The sequence below is a fragment of the Equus caballus genome, chromosome 8 (genome assembly GCF_041296265.1).
Source record: "Equus caballus isolate H_3958 breed thoroughbred chromosome 8, TB-T2T, whole genome shotgun sequence".
NCBI classification, from domain to species: Eukaryota; Metazoa; Chordata; class Mammalia; order Perissodactyla; family Equidae; genus Equus; species Equus caballus.
In genome coordinates, this window is record NC_091691.1 from 83,855,317 (window position 1) to 83,877,073 (window position 21,757).

The 21,757-nt window shown below is 40.3% G+C and overlaps 1 protein-coding gene across 19 annotated transcripts in view; it reads left to right on the forward strand.

Moving 5' to 3' along the window:
- The window catches only part of NEDD4L (NEDD4 like E3 ubiquitin protein ligase), a 342,466-nt gene that overhangs the window by 140,294 nt on the left and 180,415 nt on the right, over positions 1–21,757 (forward strand). The gene's annotated exons all lie outside the window — the stretch shown is intronic.

Below are 21,757 nucleotides of genomic sequence, written 5' to 3' on the forward strand. Positions count from 1 at the left end.
AGGCCAGGGAAGCTGCTCAGTCTTTTACAGTGCACAGAACAACCCTTCACCACAAAGAGGTGTCCAGCCAGTGTGTCAGCAGTACCAAGGCTGAGAAATCTTGCTTTAAGGAATGCACAAAATTAGAAATGTCACGGAAAATCTGAAATCTCTGGGTAGCCTATCCATAAGGAGTAAAAGTTTGTTTTTTGCGAAAGTGCTCAATTGGGCCTGGTTGAATTAACAAATTAGTGGAGCGTGTAAATTATATAACATAGCTGTAAAGTCATAAGATATATTTCTTTCAAGTTCACATTATTGGCAGTGTGTCTTATTTTAACATAATACGTTTCATAGTTAGTTATTAGTTTGCTGGTGTCATTGGCCTGAACGGAGGGTTTGTTTTCGTTGTCAGGCAGGGAAAGCTCTCCGGCAGCTGGTGGGGGGGGGGGGGGGGACCTGGCTGTGGTCACGTGGTCTCAGAGGCCCTCTGTGGCTGATGTTAGGATCCCTGCTGCTAACCTCACTCTGGTGTTGGAGACTGAAATGAGAAGGAACTGTGGAATTTTAGACACAGATGGGAATCTCAGTCAATTTAGTCTAATCTCTTCTCTTTCGAGATAAACTCCAGCCTGGAAAGGTTAATTTCCTTTTCTAATCATTCTGATGTGCTTTCCCCCTTGTTTCAGTTCTTAGGGCGATTTTTGTCTGCTTAATGAATTCATTTTCCAGTTAATCATGTGTTCCTTTCTGCCGCCTTTTGTTGTCATCCTGCCTCGCTCTTTGAAATCTTCAAGGTTAACTTTTTATGCATTTACTTCTGGCCACCTTAATTAGGTTAAACTAACTCTGGGGACGGGACAATGACTTACACACCTTTGGGTCATAGTAGTACTCATAGAGGTGTTCTGTAGGTTTCAGACCCCAAAGCTATTTATTGACCTGATTTAAGTGACACACAAGCTTAGCATGACTGAACCAGTCTTAGTATCGAAAACTGACTTCCAGATTGGTGACCTTCATAACATGACTCACTTTTCACATGTGGAAACTCATTACATACTTGACAAATGTAAGTTCTCTAAGATGGTAGTTACTTTAGCTATAGATCAAGGTATATATTTGGTCTGTTGAAGAGCTGACTCCTGGTGGTGTTTCATTTGATATGTATATGCATTTTTCCTGGGCTTAGGATGCCTTGAGAAGCATCATTTTAGTCCTTTATGGTTGTATTTGTTATATTTCCTTAAAGCCTTCCTATGGTGAACTTTATATTGCGAGAAAACCAAAATTACATCCTGGAAGAGGAAAAGGACATTAGGGAAAAACCGGAGATCTGAATAAAATATGGACTTCAGTTGATCTATCACCTTTGATTTGTTAATTGTGACAAATATATCCTACTAATGTAAAATGTTAATAATGGGGGAGACCGGATATGGGCTATAGGGGAACTCTCTTTGCAATAGTTCTATCTCTGTACTGTCTTTGCAGTAATTCTATAAGTCTTCAGCTTTTCTGAAATAAAAAGTTGATTGAAAAGTAATTGCTGCCATTTTGTCAAGGGATGTAATAGTACATTTTATTGTTTTTCTTTGAACTAGGCTGCTGCAAAGTCGAATTTCTTGTTCACCTCTCAGCTTTCTGCTCAGGATAGCCATGAAGTGACCCATTCCAAAATGTGCCCAGATCGGTTTGAGCAATTTCAAACCATATTATGTGATTTTAATTGCCCACCGCCGCACTAACTCATTTCTAGGTGGTGTGTTTAAAAGACTAGACAGAATTTTCAGATTAAAAAGTTACGTCAACAGAAAGTGTATTTGTAGGTGTGAATTGAAATACTATCGGCTGGGAATGCTACCAGCAATGTGCTAGTTGGACAATGGGACGTGTTCCTTTTTCTGCTGGGCCTCCAAAGGCATCTGGGTGACAGAGTTCACTGTCTCAGAGCAGCCTGGTATAATTCAGTGCCTCTGAAACTGAAATAAGAAATTGTGACTCCTGGGTTCATAAAGCCACAAAAGACACATATGGGTCTATTATGTTTGATGTCACTAAAAATGCTTTGTGTGTGTTAAACATGGCTATATTATGGGGGAAATGAAAAGTTGGCATGAATTTTTAAAGTTATATTTGAAATTGCTGGCAGTGTCCTCCAGCCCGTGACCCCCACCCCCACTCCTCTGTTGGTGTGGGTCCTGGGGAGCAGTATGAAAAGCACGGGACTAGGAACTAGAACTTGAGTTCGGATTAGTCTGACTCAATTATTTTAGCTATAAATGAGCGTAATAGTCATCCTGAAATTTTGTTGGAAAACAGAATGAGATAATATAAAATGTATTTGAATATAGTACGATCTGTACAGATGCTGAATATGTTACATTTTAGTAGGGGTCAGGCGCGCCCTACCACAGGCCTACTTGTGTGGTAGATTTTATATTGGGAATATTGACATTCCATGTTGGTGGACTAAGTTTGGCTTTGGTGCCAACCTGTGTTCTTTCTTGTATTCTTGCTCAGAGTGCATGTATGTTAATGTTAGATAAAGACGGTTACTTGGAAAGTTGATTTTTAAAAAATTATCCCAGCATGTACAAAAACAGAGAAAATTGCATGATAGCAAAGAGCATAATGAAATCCTGTCACCCAACTTCAACAATTATTAACATTTTGCCATTTTTATTGCTATCGGATGCAGTTAATATTTCTTTTGCAATTCTTTTTACCTTAGCATATATCCCATTAGGGCTGTATGATAAAAACACGTTTCAAAGTCAAGTTTAAATAACGTTTCTCTGTGTGATCGCCCCACCAACTTGCTGCCTTGTTGGTTTTATTTGTTCTTGTTTTTCTAAATTTAATTTTCTTTTTTAATTGGGTAAAACATTAACCAAGTTGTAACTATAATATTAGGTCTACTTGGTCAACCTTTCATCCCTGTCCCCCAACAGGTAACCATTTTTATTAGATTTGGGGTTGTCCCCCCATTGTCCTTTTTGGAAATAGAAGCAAATAGGTGCATATATTTGTATTTCTTAATAAAGCAGCATTTTATATACTATTCTGAACTCTGATTTATTATTTTTTTTAGCACTGTATTCTGGAGCTCACTCAATATCAATATGGTATATAGAGAACTTCCTTGCGTCTGTTTACAGCGGTGTGTTATGTCCACTTGTGGATGTCCTAGAGTTGATTCAGTCAATCCCCTATTGTTGGACATTCTTGTTATTCCTGGACTTGTTCATTGTTTTGCAAGAAACAGCCTTGTGTACAGTCATTTCGTATTTTTGTCTAGGTATTCCAGTAGAGATAAGGGGATGAGACAAAAGAGGCAAGGAAATTCCTTTTCTCTTGTACAAGTATAGCTCCTCAGTAACCTTTCGTTCCCTCAGTCTCCGTCCTCCTGTTTAACACCTGATTTGTTCTCTTCTGTAATCCCTAATTTAAGAGGTGTAGCTCTTCCAGCTATAAACCTCTCTTCCTGCCGTAAGTTTTTCTTTTTTTTAACTTTTTATTAAGATTATGATAGTTTACAACCTTGTGGAATTTCAGTTGTACATTATTGTTAGTCATGTTGTAGGTGCACCACTGCACCCTTTGTGCCCTCCCCCCCCCCCCCTTTCCCCTGGTAACCACCAATCAGTTCACCAGTCAGTTTCTCTATATGTTTAACTTCCACCTGTGAGTGGAGTCATGCAGAGTTCGTCTTTCTCTATCTGGCTTATTTCACTTAACATACTACCCTCAAGGTCCATCCATGTTGTTGTGAATGGGATGATTTTATCCTTTGTTATGGCTGAGTAGTATTCCATTGTGTGTGTGTGTGTGTGTGTGTGTGTGTATATATATATATATATATATACACACACACACCATTTCTTTGAACATAAGGGTGCATGGGACTTTTGGAATTGCTGATTTCAAGTTCTTTGGATAGATACCCAGTAGTGGGATGGCTGGGTCATATGGTATTTCTATTTTTAATTTTTTGAGAAATCTCCATGCTCTTTTCCATAGTGGCTGCACCAGTTTGCATCCTTCCTGCCGTAAGTTTTTAAAGCTAAAAAGAGACCTTAGAGATGGCTCATCTTTCTCATTTTACAGGTGAAGGACTGGAGACCCAGGAAGTGAGGGGGGAGGGTGAGCCCAGCTCTCCTGTGCCCTGCCCAGCAGACAATGGTGTTTGTTAAACTCTCCCTCTGCCCATCCCCGTTGGCCAGGCTGTCCTCTGGGGCAGTGTTACTCAAAGTGTGGTCCACGGACCAGCAGTGTCACCTGGGAGCTTGTTAGAGATGCAGAATCTTGGGCTCTGCTCCAGACATGCTAAATCAGAGCGCACTTTTAATTGGATTCCCAGGTGACTCATGCGCAGTTAAGTTTGAGAGTGCTAGTCTGATGGCCTCCGTCAGGAGAGGACGCAGCTGTGCCTTATCAGCAGGGATGGTGCTGATCCTTTTCCACAAGTGGTTTCTCCCCTTCCTCCTTGTGCAGCCCTCCAGTCTGCCTGTCCCTGACCCGTGCTGCGCTCCCCCTGTAAGGCCTTCAGCATTGATCTCTACAGGCGCCAGATCTTTCCTGGTTAGTGTCCATTCCTTCTTCATACACAGCCTCCATCCTTCTGGATTTATATGTTCTATCATGTTCCTCATGTTGGGCCAGTGCTCTTGCTTGTATTTCATGACTCTATTCATGCTAATTTGTATTTGTTTAGTTTATTTCCCCTTTTCTCATCATTGATGTTAAGGACCTTAAAATGCTTGCTCGTTTGTATACCACCATGTAAGAGTTCCATCATCATCATCGTCACCATCATCATTATTTCCATTTCTTTGCTTTACTTCTGCTGCTGTGAGGGTGTGTGTGTGTGTGTATTTTCAACTGATAATATTAGGCCTCAATGCATCCTTAAATAAAAACTTAATTGGAATTACTCCTTAAATTATCCACAAACTGAATTGGCAGCTAATGTGACTAGAAGTGGTGCATCATTGTCATAATAAAAATAAAACCCTTTACTGTTGGATTCAGTATTTCTAGTCTCTTCCATTTCAGTTTTGGAAGGTCAATTTTTAGAAAGTGGAAGTAATAATTTATCTAGATTCAGTGCTGAGGTTTAGTACACTGGAGGAAAGATTTTAGTATAATAATATGTAGTGTTGGTAAATGTATAAGAATAAGAGGGTTTTTTTTTAAAAGGCTGCTTTGTATACTAAGAAACAGATGGTCATTTTTTTCTAAACTGTGTTAGCTGCACCCAAATTAGTAGATGTTAAAATAACTATGGCTGGTAAAAACATTTTCCAAATTCTTTTTACTTTTTATATAATTAAATGAAATTCTCCATTTGGTAGTTGATCTCTCAGATAAATTAAGTCTTGCCAGACTGTCTGAGAAGATAACTAGTGAATCAGACCCTAAAAACTTGTAGCATTTGAAAAATAACAACTATGTGCTGTGGTTTATAAGGGCATCATTAAAGAAATTTTTTCAGTGTTTTAAAATTTGTACTGGTGAATCTTAGCCTGGTTTAAGTGAATCCAGTTCATATCAGCTGCTGTGAAAAAGCCTTTGCTTCCAGCCACAGAAAAGAACCAGTTTCAAGAATGACTTAAAAAATTCAACCTCTTTTTTGAATTCGAAGACCTAGTTGACCTTATTACTAGGTTTGTCATAGTGTCCATTTCTACTTCACTTTTAGGCACTAACACATTTATGAAATAGTTAAGGATGATTCATTTCTTCACACTAAGCATTTATTTTCCTTTTGGTATATATGTGACAGGTGGCTGTCTGGAATACTAAGAGAATTAAGTTCCTTGATTTCAAGATGCTTACTGTCTAATAGGAACTTTAAAATTCCCACTGGGCAGGGTTTCATGGGATCGCTCCATCCAAGTGAGTGAGTTGGCATCTAGATAGATGAAAATTAGTCTCGTAACTTTACAGATATTTGACATTATGTTGACTGGTGACAGGTTGTGATGTGTGGGTATTGCATATGCTTCTGAGCTTTAATTAATCTTTTTAAAATTAGGTAAAGAATTTCCATAATGTAGCATTAAACATTCATTACATAGAAGATTTCATAAGTATTGTACATCTTTCTGAAAGTCACTTATGTAAAAGTTCAAAAAAGGAAGAAGGTGCTAAAAAGAAACACTAGAAAAGAGATCAGATAGTTTGTGAGGGGGCCAGCCCTGTGGCCAAGTGGTTAAGTTCGCGCCCTCCGCTTCGGCCACCCAGGGTTTTGCTGGTTCGGATCCTGGGCGCGGACATGGCACCGCTCATCAGGCCACGATGAGATGGCATCCCACGTACCACAACTAGAAGGACCCACAACTAAAATATACAACTATATATTAGGGGGATTTAGGGAGAAAAAGCAGGGGAAAAAAAAAAGATTGGTAACAGTTGTTAGCTCAGGTGCCAATCTTTAAAAAAAAAGTAAAAAGTTTGTGAGATGAAATGAAACTCCAACTCTGAAGTCTGACAGTACAGTGAAGAAAAGAAACAATAGATTAAAAAAATAAAAAACAGGAAAGAGAGGAACTGAACATGATAGCAAGTCGAATGTGTATCAGATGCAAATAACCCAGCAGCTGTGAGCACCTCAATACAAGATATTTGGATTGAGTTAAACTAGTTGAATAAATATTATTTTATGAATAATCACAAGATATTCTAAGATAATCTACCAAGTGTAGTAAGTAATACAGAATCAATTGTATGTATCCTCATTTATTATGACCTATTTGTGTTTCCTACTATTTAGATCATTAGTCCTCTTAATTAATTGCTTATGAACTAATGTGGGTTTTTGGTCACCAGCTTCTAACCAGTACTTAAGCAGTCGTGTGTCAGTGGGAGGGTGAGCTCCGGGGCACTGAGCAAACCCCCCTGGTAATCTGTTGTGTTCACAAATGGCCAAGGGAGTAACAGAGATTAAAGAAAGATAAATATCACCTGGCAAAAATATTTGGCCTTTCTCAAAATTATGGAAGTTATATTTAGGAGAAATGTTTTTGGTAAAAATATTTGAAAGTTTGTTTTATAACCATAAGTAGCTGGGTTTGTTTTGACTAGAGGGAGGGGTGTGTGTGAGAGAGAAGCAGCGGATAGGGACTGTGGAGTTCGTCAGTCGAGAGAAGGAAACAAGATGATTAAGCTATTTGGTGTAGAATAAGAATAGAAAGCACGTAGGAAGTAGAATCTGGAAATTGCAGGGCTTTCCATTAGTCATTTATTGAAGGCTTATGGAGAAATGGCGGAAACCACCAGTAATTAAGAAAAGAAAGAATATTCTTGTGAAGCAAAGTTCATACTCTTTTCCTGGTTGGATAGAGCATAGTTCTGGTTCAACCCCATTCTCCTCTTGCTTCCTTTTCCGCCTGCTTTGTTCTAGCCAAACTAAACTGCCTGAGTTCCCTGTATGTGTTCTGGTTTCTTTTTTCTTCTGTGCCATTCTTTGTGCTCTCCCAGGGTCCTCTTTCTCTTTCTCTGTGTGTGTGTGTGTGAGAGCCCTGCTTACCTTGTGAGACCCAGTTCACATACCAACTTTTGTATGAAGGCTTTCTTGATTCCTTTCATTCCTTCTAATTGCAATAAGGCGATTCTCGGAGGAATCAAAGATGCTCCCCTACGCATTGAGTGCAGGATCCATTGAAACTTCCAGCCTAAGTGTGGCTTAGTTGAGCGTGGCGAAGTCACTTGAAAGATTACACCAAGTTTTCCAGTTGGACGAAACCTGTTTACTATGTTTGTGGAACTGTGTTCTCACTGGGACGCTGCATAAGGAGAGGAGAACCCCATCTTTGCCTGACATGGTAACTGAGGTGTAGAGATCTGGCGTTATGGCTTAAGATGTGTGGGGGAAGTAATACAAAAAAGTGGAGAGAGGCCAGGTGAGGGATGAGGCAGTGGGACAGGTAACTGAAGAGACAGCAGAATTGCTGGTTAGACTGGAGGCATGATGAGTGTGTATGTTTGGGGGGAGGCTGGTGGTCCGCCTCTCCTGACCTCATCAGGCACGTACTGCCCCAGTCACCAGGCTGCAGGAAGCAGTCGTGTTCCCACCTGAGCACCTCCTTAGGTCATCACAGGGCCATAGTCCTGCACAGTGATGGGCATGTGGGATGACCCTCAGATACGCTCTTCCACCCCTCCCTGCACAAGAAGAAGCTTCTTCACCTGCCTCCCTCCCTCTTGGCCTTTGCACTGCGAAACACGCTTTCGTCTGCCATCTATTCCTCCTTCTCTTTAAGCTTTCGCATGATGTTGTTTTAAAAACGGTTAGAAGTACTTCCACCAGAAAGTAAAATTTAAGTACTTCAGAGGAAATTATTATGAGGATGTCTAGAAATTCCAACTGGCACCACCAGGTTATTTCTTAACCATAACAAGTAGCTGGTTACCACTGAACCTTAAAAACCGGAGATTATCCCATTTAATTTTGACAGACGAAAAGCAGAGGGCCATGCAGAAAAAAAAAAACCCAGCCAGCCAAATACCTCATTTTAAACATTTTTCTGGGGAATTGGAAACAATTCTTGTTTATAGCTAGTACTGGGCCTTGACTGTGAATTGTGACTCATGGGTCTGGACTACTGTTGTCGTGTTTCTCTTCTCCTCCACTCCCCCCCATCCCCCGAATGGGTTAGGCAGTTAGGGTTATGTGTACATATAACAGGTAGGGGGCCTTGTCTCCAGGACTGTTTTTTTTCTTGGTGCCGTAGGAATATATTAAGGTACTTGGGTTGCCAGTCTTGTGCAGAACTAGCCAGTAGATTCTAAGAGACATGAGAGCTTAGGGCCCCTGAGTCCAATTCCACCTTTGAAAAGTCTCTGTGACTGAGTAGCAGTGCTATCCATGCCCACTCCCCGTAATGTTCTCAGGGTGCGGTCACACCCTTGACCTGGCCTCTGCTTGACCTTGACATCTGCCCTACTGTCTGACATCTGGCTGTTGATCAGGATCTGCAGATTGCTTCAACAGGATGTTCATGTGGAATTGTGGTCCTTTTCCAGAAAGAAGTACCTGTAGCCTAGAGGGAAGGGATGTATTATTTCCTCGCTGGTTTCAGTGGTTCCTACCACCCTGGAGTTCCTGTTCTAATGGGGGTTTAATCAAGAGATGCATAGACACAATGCATTCTTTTTTTTTTTTTTTAAAGATTGGTACCTGAGCTAACATCTGTTGCCAGTCTTCCTTTTATTTTTTTCTTCTTCTCCCCAAAGCCCCCCAGTACATAGTTGTATACTCTAGTTGTGAGTGCCTCTGGTGGTGCTAATGCGGGACGCCCCCACAGCATGGCCCGATGAGCGGTGCCATATCTGCACCCAGGATTTGAACTGGCGAAACCCTGGGCCACCAAAGCAGAGCGCATGAACTTAACTGCTCGGCCAGGAGCCAGCCTCTAATGGGGGTTGAATAGTAACATTTTATTTACTGGGATTCACTGGGGCAAACATTTAGGAGCCAAGTGAAAAAAATTAAATATAAAACATGTTGAAAATTTCTTTTTGGTTTCAGTTCTTACAAGGACTTAGGGTAGGAACTCAAATAGAAGTATTTGCTTTAACCAGCAGATAAATTATTAGCACGTTGGTTGTTTACACATGAGTCAGAGCTTCTAAAATTTGTTCCCATAAGTAGGTTGAGCCTCCTTCTCCGCCTGTAGGGTCTAAAAATGGAAATGTGAGTCCAAACTCTTTCCAGATCATAAAAATACTTCTGAATTAGTAGAGCATGAATGAATGTGATTTCGAGTGTCATCTTCAAGTTCCCAGGCCAGGTTGGGACCTTTTAAGTGTTCTAAAGTTCCCTGTAGTGAGGATTAAGGAAATAGGAGCAGTTTTGCTTCTGGCCTTGGCCACTTTCCTAATGAAATCAGAGCTCCTCCCCCTTGGTTAAGAAGACCCTCTTTCTGTCCCTTGGGCTACAATTTTTAGGAATTGCCATTTGCGGCTCTCACATAGGAAAGGTCACTTCCTCAGTGGTGCGTTGCTGAACCTGGAAACCGAGCAGGCTCTGAGTGGTTAATTATTCCAGTGACCTGAGATTTATACATCAGCCTGTCCTGAAGATGCATCTCAAACGTATCAGGCCATGTTCTTGGCGTTAGTAAGTTCACTGTCCTGACATAAGAGTGAGTCTTTGTTGATTCAGGATCTGTGCTGCCTAGACGTGGAACACTATTCTGATCACAGATAGAAGTTTTACTGTTAGGCTAAATGTATACTGATTGCAGCAATTATTCTGGTGGTAATTTTTTTTTTTTTTAATCTATGTATGAATCTCATCACTCTTCCCAAAATGTGAAGTGCAGGGTGAAAGCCTAACAAGGCAGTGAGGGAGATGATAGAATTTTGTTTAAACTTGGCCTGTACTGATGAAATGGTGATTATTCTTCCCCTGCTCCTGCTGGTTTATTAATCCCCTGCTCTGAGAATGCCAGCTGGTGGATGGGTTCCATGGCTTGCCTTCATTGTGGCTCTTAAAATTTTCCATCTTAGGTATTTTTCTTTCGTGTTCTTTATAAAAATACTAGGTATCGTAGAACATATCACCTATAAAGGGAAAGCTGCCTTCGTTATTAAAGAAGATGAAAAATAAAGGAATTGAGTATGCAAAATAAGAAATTAGAAAAAGAACATGTAAATAAACAAAAAATAAAAAGCTAGGGGCCAGCCCAGTGGAATAGTGGTTGAGTTCACACACCCTGCTGTGGTGGCCCAGGGGTTCACTGATTTGGATGCTGGGAGTGGACCTACATACTGCTCGTCAAACCACGCTGTGGCAGGTGTACCACATATAAAGTAGAGGAAGATGGGCACAGATGTTAGCTCAGGGCTAATCTTCCTCAAAAAAAAAAAAAAGTAAAAAAATTAAAAAGCTAGGAAGGATAACTCAAGAGAGAACAAAGATAAAAGTTAAAATTAATAAAAGTGAAAATAAAATTTAAAGGATAAATCTAGTAGCTAGTTATTTGAAAGCACCAATAAAATAAATTCCCATCATACTGAGGAAAAGGGAGAGCAAAAATAGACAACAGAATGAGAAAGACATAGGAGAGATTAATAGATTTTATAGGAAAATGCTACATGCAGCCCCACGGCAACACCTTTGAAAACAAGGATGATTTAATAAAATACAAATTACCAAATTGATCCAAGAAGCGTGGAAAACTTGAAAAGCCTAGTTATTCTGGAAGAGATAGCAAATGTGATTAACAGTTACCATTGAAAAAGGCACCAGGACTCCATGGGTTTCCAGCTGAGTTTTATCTAATCTTTTAAAAACAGGAAATTTGAGTGTTATTTATACCATTCTAGGACATGATAAAATGTGCCGAGGTTCCTAGTTCATTTTATAAAACCATAATTTTAATTTTAATACCTGATAAATTCTAAAGAAGAAAGGTATAGACCAATATTATTTGTGAAAGTAAATACAGATCAAAATAATTTGTTAATAGACTCTTAAGTCCATCAAAGGTTAATGTACTATAATCAATAGTTTATTTCAGTAATACTAGGGTGATGAGGTATTAGGAACTTTGATTCCCATTATCCATTACTGTACCCCAGCATATTAAAGGAGAAAAATCTTAGGACTGGATCCATAGAGGCTGAAGAGCCATTTGATGACGTTAAGCTGCCATTCCTAATATACGTCAATTTCATACATTAACTTCTCTTACTTAAGGAGACACAGTCCTGGATTCTCTATCCAGTTCCACTGAACTATTTATGTAATCCTGTATCAATGCCACACCGATCTGATCACAAAGCATATTGTGATCGCTTGTAAGGCAACTTTGCTCTCACTGGCTTTCTTTCCATATTTGTCTTGTCTCTTCTCAGGCATTGCCCATTTATTCTTCTGTATAAACTTCAGGATTATTTTATTCAGTTCAAAAAAAAAAAGAGAGAAGAGCCAGCACTAGTGGCCTAGTGGTCAGTGTGCTCTGCTTCAGCAACCCAGGTTCAGTTCCCGGGCGTGAAACTACACCACTCATCCGTCAGTAGCCATGCTGTGGCAGTGCCTCACAAAGAAGAACTAGAAGGACCTACAACCAGAATATACAACTGTGTACTGGGACTTTGGAGAGAAAAAAAAGAGAGAGGAAGATTGGCAACAGATGTTAGCTCTTTGTCAGTAAAAAAAAAAAAAAAAAAGAAAAGAAAAAGAAAACCTCACTGTTTTGGAAATTCTAAACGGAATTGCAATCGATGTATGTATTAATTTTGGAATAACTGATATATTTTTATGTCTTACCATTCACTAAAAGGGGTACAGGTACTATACTTGTTCAATTTCTTCTCAGGCTATTTGCTGCTATTGAGAAAAGGAATGCTAACTTGCATTTCCACGTGCTTATTTTCGAAACAGAGAGAAGACAATTTTTAGAGACTTATTTTTTTATCTAGCTACCTTGACAATTTTTGCTATTGATTTTAGGATTTTTTTTTTTTTTTTTTTTTTACTATAGGCTCTTGGATGTTCTAGACGTGCACATTTCATTGTCTTACTACATCCAGTAGAACCTCTAAGACAATGTTAAGTAATCATAAAAGCAGACATCCTTCTATAAGTCCTAATTGTAATTGAAATAGTTTTCATGTTTTGCATTTTGGGAAATATCTGTTTTGGGGCTTTCTTTTTTTTTCAGTATATAGCCTTTTTTATGTGTAAGTAACTGATTTTTATTCCTGTTTTGCTTTTTACCTGAGAAGAGCCCAGACAAATGTGGAAAGAAAAACCAGTGAGAGCAAAGTTGGCTTACAAGTGATCACAGTATGCTAAGAAAGGCTTTGTGATCAGATCAGTGTGGCATTGATACAGGATTACATAAATAGTTCAATGGAACTGGATAGAGAATCCAGCACTGTGTCTCCTTAAATAAAGATGAAGAGTTCAATACCGTTGAGAAAATACATTATTTATTGGATAGTGCTGGTATAACAATCTCTTTAAGGTAGGAGGAGGGGAGATGGACCTCTCTCTTACTTTATAATCAGAAATAAATCCCAGAATCTTCAAAAACTTAAATGTAAACAAGCAATTCCAATTTACCAGAAAATAGAGGAAACTACTTGTAAGAACTTCTCAAGCAAGATTCTCTACCTGCAAGCTATCACGTTGGGGATGGGTACTTATAACATGTATGACAGACAAGGGGTTACTGTCTACAATATTAGTAACTCTTCTGAATTGGCAAGAGAAACACGACTCGGAACAAAGCACAAAGAATATAAATATACAACTCACAAGAAGTAAATTCAGACAGCCGGCAAACCTGTGAAAAATAATTCACATTTGTTAGGGAAATGCAGAGTAAAACAACAATGAAACGTTACTTTAAACCCATCAGACTGGTGAAAATAGAGAAGAGTAGGATGTAGCAGAAGTGCTGTTCTCATAATACTGATGGAAATGTGCTTTACCATGCTTTATTTGGGAAGCTGACTGGCAGTGCATATTAAGATTAAAAACTAATATACTTTTCTGTTAAACAGCCTTTCTCTTGGGCATCTGTCTTCTAGAAATAAAAGTGTCTGTACACAAAGTCATATGTATAAGAAGGTTTATTATACCATTATGGTGGCAAAATACTGGAAATACCAAGCCATCAGTTGACAGATGGCTGACTTATGGAATATTTGTTACATGTCCTATTATGCAGCTATTGAACAGAGAGAATTAGAGCTGTTTTAGAGTTGGCTTTAGAGGGGTTTCTGTGAGAAGTTGATGCATTAGAAGCAGGGTGCAGAAAGGTATATCATACCAAGTTGTGAAGCAAAGACAATCTCCCTATATATATTTGCCCATGTGTGTAGACGTGTGAGCGCGGAGAACAAGATGACAGCAGCCCTTCTCCAAGTTAGGGGGAGTGGCCTGGAGGTTGATGTGGGTGGTGGGAGGGGCGGGGAGAGAAGGGATTTCTAAGCCGCCTCCTCTCGCTCCCCCTCAAATGTGAAAACCTACCCATGGTGTTAACTACGTTCCATCTTTTTTCTGTGTTGGAAGCTGCACAGCGCTGTGTTTTGAAGTTTAAAAATCCTGGTTCCTTCTCTTAGATCTCTCTTTCTTCTTTCCTTTCTCATACCAGGCTGTGCTTGTTTTGATGCCCTGATACCCTCTCAGACTTTATGAGGATATTAATTAGGCGTATTTAAAGTTCTTCTGTTTCAGACTCGGCAAGCTTGTGCCCCTCATTCACAGCACTGGGATTTTCATGTTTGGGGATTCTTGATTGTCTGCTGGCTTTTATATTTGTGACTCCTATTTGCCTCTTTCTCATCAGAGGAGCCTGTGACTGGTGTTTGTCGGGTGGAGGCCGTGTGTAGGGCTTGGTGGAATGGGCCAGCAGGTGGCCTTTTAGGTGTGGCTACTGCACGTCCTCTTGGCCATCGCTAGCTGCCTGCACTTCCAGTCTTAGGACTGCACTCCTGCTTTCACCTGCATGAAGAAGGTAGCAGTGGGAAAAGCTAGAGGAAGTGAAGTTTCTTGATTAATCCTCCTGACTGTTGCCCCCGAGTCTCTCCAGCCCCTTGTAGCGCTAGACTGCTGAATTTCTGGCACCTAGAGAATGCTTCCACTTACACGGCAGCTCACCCTGCACACGCGGCGGCTCTGGTTTTCTTTTTCTGTCCATCTGACCCATTCTATTTCTGGTCAACTGAGGGTAGTCTTGCCACTTCCCTAGGACTTTCATGGATGTGATATGTAGTCTGTGTGGAAGACAGGGAGGTAGAGATGTGCACTCAGAGGGCCATCCAGAAACAAACTTCTATTTCTCTCTCTAAGCCTTAGTTTTCTCATCTGTAGAATGGGGATAATACCAGTACCTATCTCAGAGGGTCAGTGATAATCTTACAGGGCTTAGCACAGTGCCTGTCGTGTAGTAAGAATTCCATTAAAGGTAAGTGCTGCTGTTCTCAAAAAACCAGGGTCATGGTAGGGATGCTCAACTGCAACGTGGTTTTGTCCTCCCAGTAAATATATATAGGATGTCTTTCAAGAGCTCTGTGGTGTTTATTGATGTATCTGTGTGTGGGTGTTTTTGTAGATAAATTCCTACAGTTGAATTCCTGGATGAAAGGACATGAACGTATACGATGTTCATGGATATTGGGGACTTGCCTTCCCAGTATTCCTCTAGTTTCTGCTGCCTCTAATAGTTGAGAGTACCAGTTTTTCCTGTGCTCAACATTACTTCATTTTATCAATCTTTTAGTCTTTGCCATTATGGAAGGTAAAAATATCTCATTTTGTGTCTTCAATCAGTCAGGTTGAGTATCTCTTCATACATTTGTATTTCCTCTTCCCTCTTTTATAAAAGACGTGCTAATTTTGCATCCTTTGTCCGTTTTTCGTTTAGGTGGTTAGTTTTTCATTGATTTGTAAGAGTTCTTTGTGGAATAGGGGATTTAACTCCCCACCTGCAACATATTACAAATATTTTTCTCACGTGATTTATTATGTATCTTGTATGGGAGCTTTTTAACTTTAACACTGTGCTTTAAAATACGCCTTTTCAGTGGTGTGTTAGAAAGCTAACAACTATTTATAGCATTATATCTTTTATTTAAAATAAGGGGTTTTCCTTCACCAATTGTGAAAGTTAAACATACACATTTTTCTAAATCTGGAAAAAAATTAGGAAAAATTAGAAGAAAAAACTACCAACAACAGAAAGAACATCAATATTTTGGCATTTTCCTTTCAGTTGTTTTTTGGTGGGGAATGTTTGTTTTTACATAATTAGCATCATAATATAAGGAAATTTTCCTAGCCTACTTTTTTTGTCACTTAACGTTCCAATATGTGATATTCAACATTTCATTTTCTTAATATATACAACCTTATTTAATCATTTCTGTTCTGTTTAAATTTCCAATGTTTCGTATAAGAGAGGAAAGGTTCGGTGAATATCTGTGCAAAAAATTTAGTTTTAATTAGATTATGTTCTTATGATACCTCCCTGGAAATGGGATTACAAAGTCAAGGAATATTAGGACTTAAATACTTTTGTGATATATTACCCATTTGCTTTCCTAAAGTGTGGTACCAGTTGATACTTCCATCTGCATAAAGACTCTTACTGCAGGTTCATGAGAAGATGAGAGCCAGCGGGAAGAACTGGGGGAACGAGCTTCTGAAAGAGGCACAGCCAGTACGATGCAAGGCTCTCACGTGGAAGTGCCTTTCAGAGGTTTGAGGAAGAGCAAGAAGACAAATCCTGGGGGAGAGGAAGTGAAGGGGCGAGTGGTGGGGGTGAAGGGAAAGGACCAGGCCCGAAGCCATGGCTCATGAGGGCTGTGAGGGCTACCATGGAATTTGCATTTTATGCTTATGGTTGTGGGAACCAGCAGAGAGAGTTGCCAGACAGGAGAGTGGCTTGGTATGACTCTTGTTGCAGCAAAGAGTGGCCCGGAGGCCAGATAAGAGGCTCTCGCCATAGCCTGGGTGAGAGAGGATGGTTTGAACACCTGTGTGGTAACATCCAGAATGAAGAGAAGGGGATGACTGGGAATTTATTTTGGCAATGGAGGTCTTAGGGCCTACTGATGGACTGGATGTGTGAGGGATAAAGAGAAGAACAGAATCGAGGAAATTTCGGCTTGAACAGCTGGCTGGCTGATGGCCACCGAGATGCAAAGGTTAGCTGGGGAACTGGTGTAGAGGCAGAATCAGTTCACGTTAGGTCTCTTAGAGCTCCAAGTGGAGATGTGAAGGAGATAAATAATGAACATTTCATAAGTCAGGGAACTGTCTGTAAGCTGTCAGCTTATAAATGCTTGAGGATACAAATCATTGGGTCTTGGCCAGTGCCTTGAGCAGAGCAGGCACACAACGTTATGTTACTGACTGATGTTTAAACATTCAAGAGACCTTTCCCCCTTCTTGATGAGACAGTTTTCTTCTTTTAGATGTTTTGATAAAGTCACTAGTGACTTGGTTGTATTAACCTGTGAAGCATGTAAACCACACATTGTCCTTTTTTGTAAGGGCGTTGGAAGAAAAGGCCAATCCGAGTTAGGAGGATTTGATTTAAGACCTTGTGAGGAAATTCAAGACTTTGTGTTATAATCACTAAACCTTGCCTGTGTTATGTAAAGATTTTTGCCTGTGTCATGTCATCCTTGTTTTGTTCAATTTATTCCTCCCCCTCCAAGTGCCCTAGTTTCTCTTCTGCTGTAGCTGGTTTTGAACAAAACAGAGAAATTTGGTTTTTTTTCCCCTTCAGCATTTGGATTCTTCATTTGGTTACTCATTCTTTTTAAATAAGTGGTAATGGGGCCGGCCTGGTGGCGCAGTGGTTAAGTGCACAAGTTCCCCTTCTTGATGGCCCAGGGTTTGCCGGTTCGGATCCCGGGTGTGGACATGGCACCGCTTGGCAAAAGCCATGCTGTGGTAGGCGTCCCACATAGAAAGTAGAGGAAGATGGGCACGGACGTTAGCAGGGCCAGCCTTCCTCAGCAAAAAGAGGAGGATTGGCAGCACATCTTAGCTCAGGGTTAATCTTTCTAAAAGTAAATAAATAAATAAGTACGTGATAATACATTCTTAGCAATTTTTAATTAATTTTTTCTGATTATAAAATAATTAGACATAGGAAAGATAAAACATAAAGCGGTGATGCACCTGTAATCCAAACAGCCAGAGAGAGATCATTGGTTACCATTTGGTTTTATTTTCTTCTAGTCCTTTGCCTATGTTTATACTATATGTATATGGAAATAGTTTATGTATTTGGAATAATGCTATAATATTTAGAATAATGCTTTTTAAACAGTATTTTATGGTGAACTGAACATTTTGTAATAATTTGTAATGTTATTTTTAGAAACATGATTTTTGAAGGCTGCAGAGTATGGGTAAGTTCACGATGGATTTTAAGGAAGAAAATCTCAAGATGATCTCAGTAATTTACAAATCCTTCTAAGATTAAAAACAAAAGCAGACAAAATACAAACACTGAAAAGTCTTTGGAATACTACTATGAAGTTCAAATTTTGTGTTCTTAATAAGATCTTGCTTTGAATGAAGTCAGCTTTCATACTTTTCTTATTCCTTTTGGTTGTGTTAACAAATTTTAATGACCTTTTGTACACTTCCTCTGCTTTCCATTGGAACATACTGATGCAGTGTGACCCTTGGTGGTATTTCATAAAATCTCACTGTACAAACTATCACCATCTTCTATGTATAGTAAACAGTACTACACTTAGAATTTTTGTGCTACAGTCCTATTTTTTTGGTAATATGTCAGAAGTGCCAGGAGCCATAAAAAGATGTACATTTAGCTGTAAGTAATATAGAATTAAAGAGTCATCACGAATTTTTAACATTACTTTGAAAATAAAATTTAGGAAAAAAATCCCCAAGTAATGTAAATGAGAAGAGAAGCAACTTTTCCTATTACCAGACTTCTGGTCCACCCGCCCCTGGTCATTCACAGTTGTGCCTTCTGTGGCCTTTCCTTGTCAGGAAGGACCGTGGGGAATTCCAAGGAAGGCTATCCCCTCCTCTTGCTTTGCTAACTGCATTCTGCCCACATTGTGAAGCTGAGGTGTCCGTCTGAAGATACCGTCAACTTCCCGTTCATCAAATCCAGAGGCCTGTATTTGCTCAGCATACTCCAACCTTTGTGTATCCCTTGACCTTTGACTCTTGGCGCCTGCCTCTCCTCCTTTCCTCTCTGATCACTCCTTCTGTGGTGCCTTCTTCTCCAAGACTCTAATCCCATTTCCCTATGTTTTGTTTTTTTAACCATGGAAATCTCATAGTATCTGCTGTTGTGTCAATGGAGAGTAAGACTTAGAAGCTATAAAAATGTATACATGTAAATATGTAAAACTTCAGAATTGGGCTATGTTATATATAATTTCATAGCTTACATTTCTTAACATTATAGAGTGAATGTTTTCCCATGTTTTAAACTATTTCTTGAGGACACAAACATACAGATATCTGTAATTTATTTTCTCTGGGGTTGGTCATCAAGGTTGCTTCAGGGTTTTTTTTAGTTTCGTTTTTGTGGTGAAGTTGGTCTGTATCGCTCAACTGTGTCCCTGATTATTTCCTTAGGAAAGATTCCTTGGATTGGAATTATTAAGTCAAAGGGGCTGAGTGTCTTTAGCCCTCTAGATTGTCTAAAGGCTCTTCATTTCCTTCTCAGTGGTACCTCTTCTTTAGGCTTCTTCATCTTCGTTTATTCTATGGCAACAGATTTCCTAGCAGGTTTCCTTGTTTTCAGGCTCAGTTAACTCTAGGTTGCCCTGCACCGCTGCTAACCACAATGACCCTGGAAACTACAGCATGTTTGTGGCACCCCTGTGTCCATACTCCCTTAGGAATTCCAATTACAGCGATCCAACCAGCCTCCATACCTTCTTCCTGGGTCCTCCAACTTTGTGGGGGGGGAACCTGCAGTTTTGTGCGTGAAGGGGCCACTCTAACTTGGTGGTACTGTCTTCCATCAGTCTGTAGGGCTTCGTGACATCCTTGACTCAGCCCAGCTCTGCTCCTTTTTGCCCTCTGGTTGTTCCAGACTTTGATATTCTTGACTCAATCTCTAATCTCCTCACTCTCAGCCTATAACCTAGTCTTCTACTGCTTTGTAAAAAATAAAACCCGGAAACACAAAAATCAACCCTCAGATGGGGAAATACTCTGAACTGCCCTTCGCTCTACCTTGTTGCTTGTTTGTCCACAACGGCACTTGTTCTTTCTTCTTCTATATCACCTCCGAAGCCCCACCCCCACACCCCTTCTCCAAGGCCACTGACTCTTTTCCTCTGCACAAAGTCCTGTTCTTTTAAGCCACTGGTCTCAACTGGGGGCCACTTTACCTCCCAGGGGCCACTTATCACTGTCTGGAGATATTTTTGGTTGTCACACCTGGGGAGAGCTCCTACCAAGTGGGTGGGGACGGGATACTGCTAAACATCCTACAATGCACTGAAACACCCCCCCTCCCCCCAGTGTAGAATTACCTGGCTTCAAATGTCAGTAGATCCCAGGTTTAGAAAGCCTGTTTTAGACTTACTCTCAGACCTTGACCATTCTGCTCTGGTTATCCAGTGTGTCTGCATCCTTGCCTCTGTTCACTACAGCTGCTCTGTGGAACAGTGGGTTTTCCTTTCGGGATATTGGGGAATTGATCATTTCGGGCTATCCTCAGTTACCAATATGGGGGGAGCAGGGATAGTAACACTGGGTTAGGACTAAATGTTTGGGTTCAATCTACTTTAGCCTTTATTCCCAGATTGTGGTGCTGCTCTGGTTGGGTCCTAATTTCCTCCTCTAGATGGAGGGGCTTGAACCAAGACTTCTTATGTTTCCTCCGTTGTTAACATTTATTAATTCAGTGCTAAGGTTGTTGTTGACTAGGTTTGGTTGCGTTTTAGTGGAGGTTGGGCAGAAGCTGAGTTCCACGGGCTGGGGAGAAAGATGTGGATGTAGACTACTTGGTCAGTAAGTTTATTGTAAATGGAGGTAGTGGAACGAGTTTGAAAGGTCATTTGTAGGATTTTTTTTTTCTTTCTGCCAGAATAAGGTTTTTCTAGGCATTTTTCAAGGCAGAGCCTCAGTAGACAGGGAGGGAGTAAAACATCCTGAAATGAAGTGTTTGGCTGTGGAAGAATGGTGATTAATCAGAAATCTGAATTCTGCCTTCAGTTTTTATATTGATACTTGGAATGAAATGACCGTTAACGTATTAATTTGCTGGGGCTGCCATAACAAAGCACCTCAGACTGCGGGGCTTAAGCAACAGAAGGTTATTTCCTCATGGTTCTGGAGACTGAAAGTCTGAGAACAAGGTGTCAGCAGGGTTGGTTTCTTCTGAGGTCTCTCTCCTTGCTTTGCAGATGGCCATCTTTTCCCTGTGTCTTCACATTGTCTTCCGGCTGTACCTGTCTGTGGCCTAATTTTCTCTTATAAAGACACCAGTCATATTGGCTTAGGGCCCACCCTGATGACCTCGTTTTGGCTTAGTTGCCTCTTTAAAGGCCCTGTCCCCTAAAACAGTCACATTCTGAGGGTACTGGGTGTTAGGACTTCAACCTAAGAATTTTGGGGGACACAATTTAGTCCATAATAGTTGGGTAATATTTGTTGAGAAGTATAGGTACATTTTATCTTAAAGGGAACCAGCAAATTGTTAAATAACATATTGAGCTTGTTTAGGTGTATATATGTATGTGTGTGTGTATATATATATATATATATATATATATATATATTCTGTTTTTTTTTTTTTTGAGGAAGATTAGCCCTGAGCTAACTGCTGCCAGTCCTTCTCTTTTTGCTGAGGAAGACTGGCCCTGAGCTAACATCCATGCCCATCTTCCTCTACTTTATATATGGGACACCTACCACAGCATGGCTTTTGCCAAGCGGAGCCATGTCCGCACCTGGGATCTGAACCGGTGAACCCTGGGCCACTGAGAAGTGGAACGTGCACACCTAACCACTGTGCCACCAGCCCGGCCCCTAGGTATATTTTCTTAGACTATATTGTGGTTTTTATTTCTTTAACCCTCCAGACAGTGTGTAAATGTGAAACAGTTTAATTTTATAATTTTAGACATAGTCAAAGAAGATGGAGTTCCTGCTCCTGAATTTAGCCTGTTTACCACTTATCTATCCTCACCTGCTTGATACTAAAGCCTTGAGGTGTTTCTCTTGTTAGTTCGAGAATTCTACTGAAAATGCTTGGCACTCTCAGCCTGTCTGTCTGTGAGGGTGTCTTTGGGGACG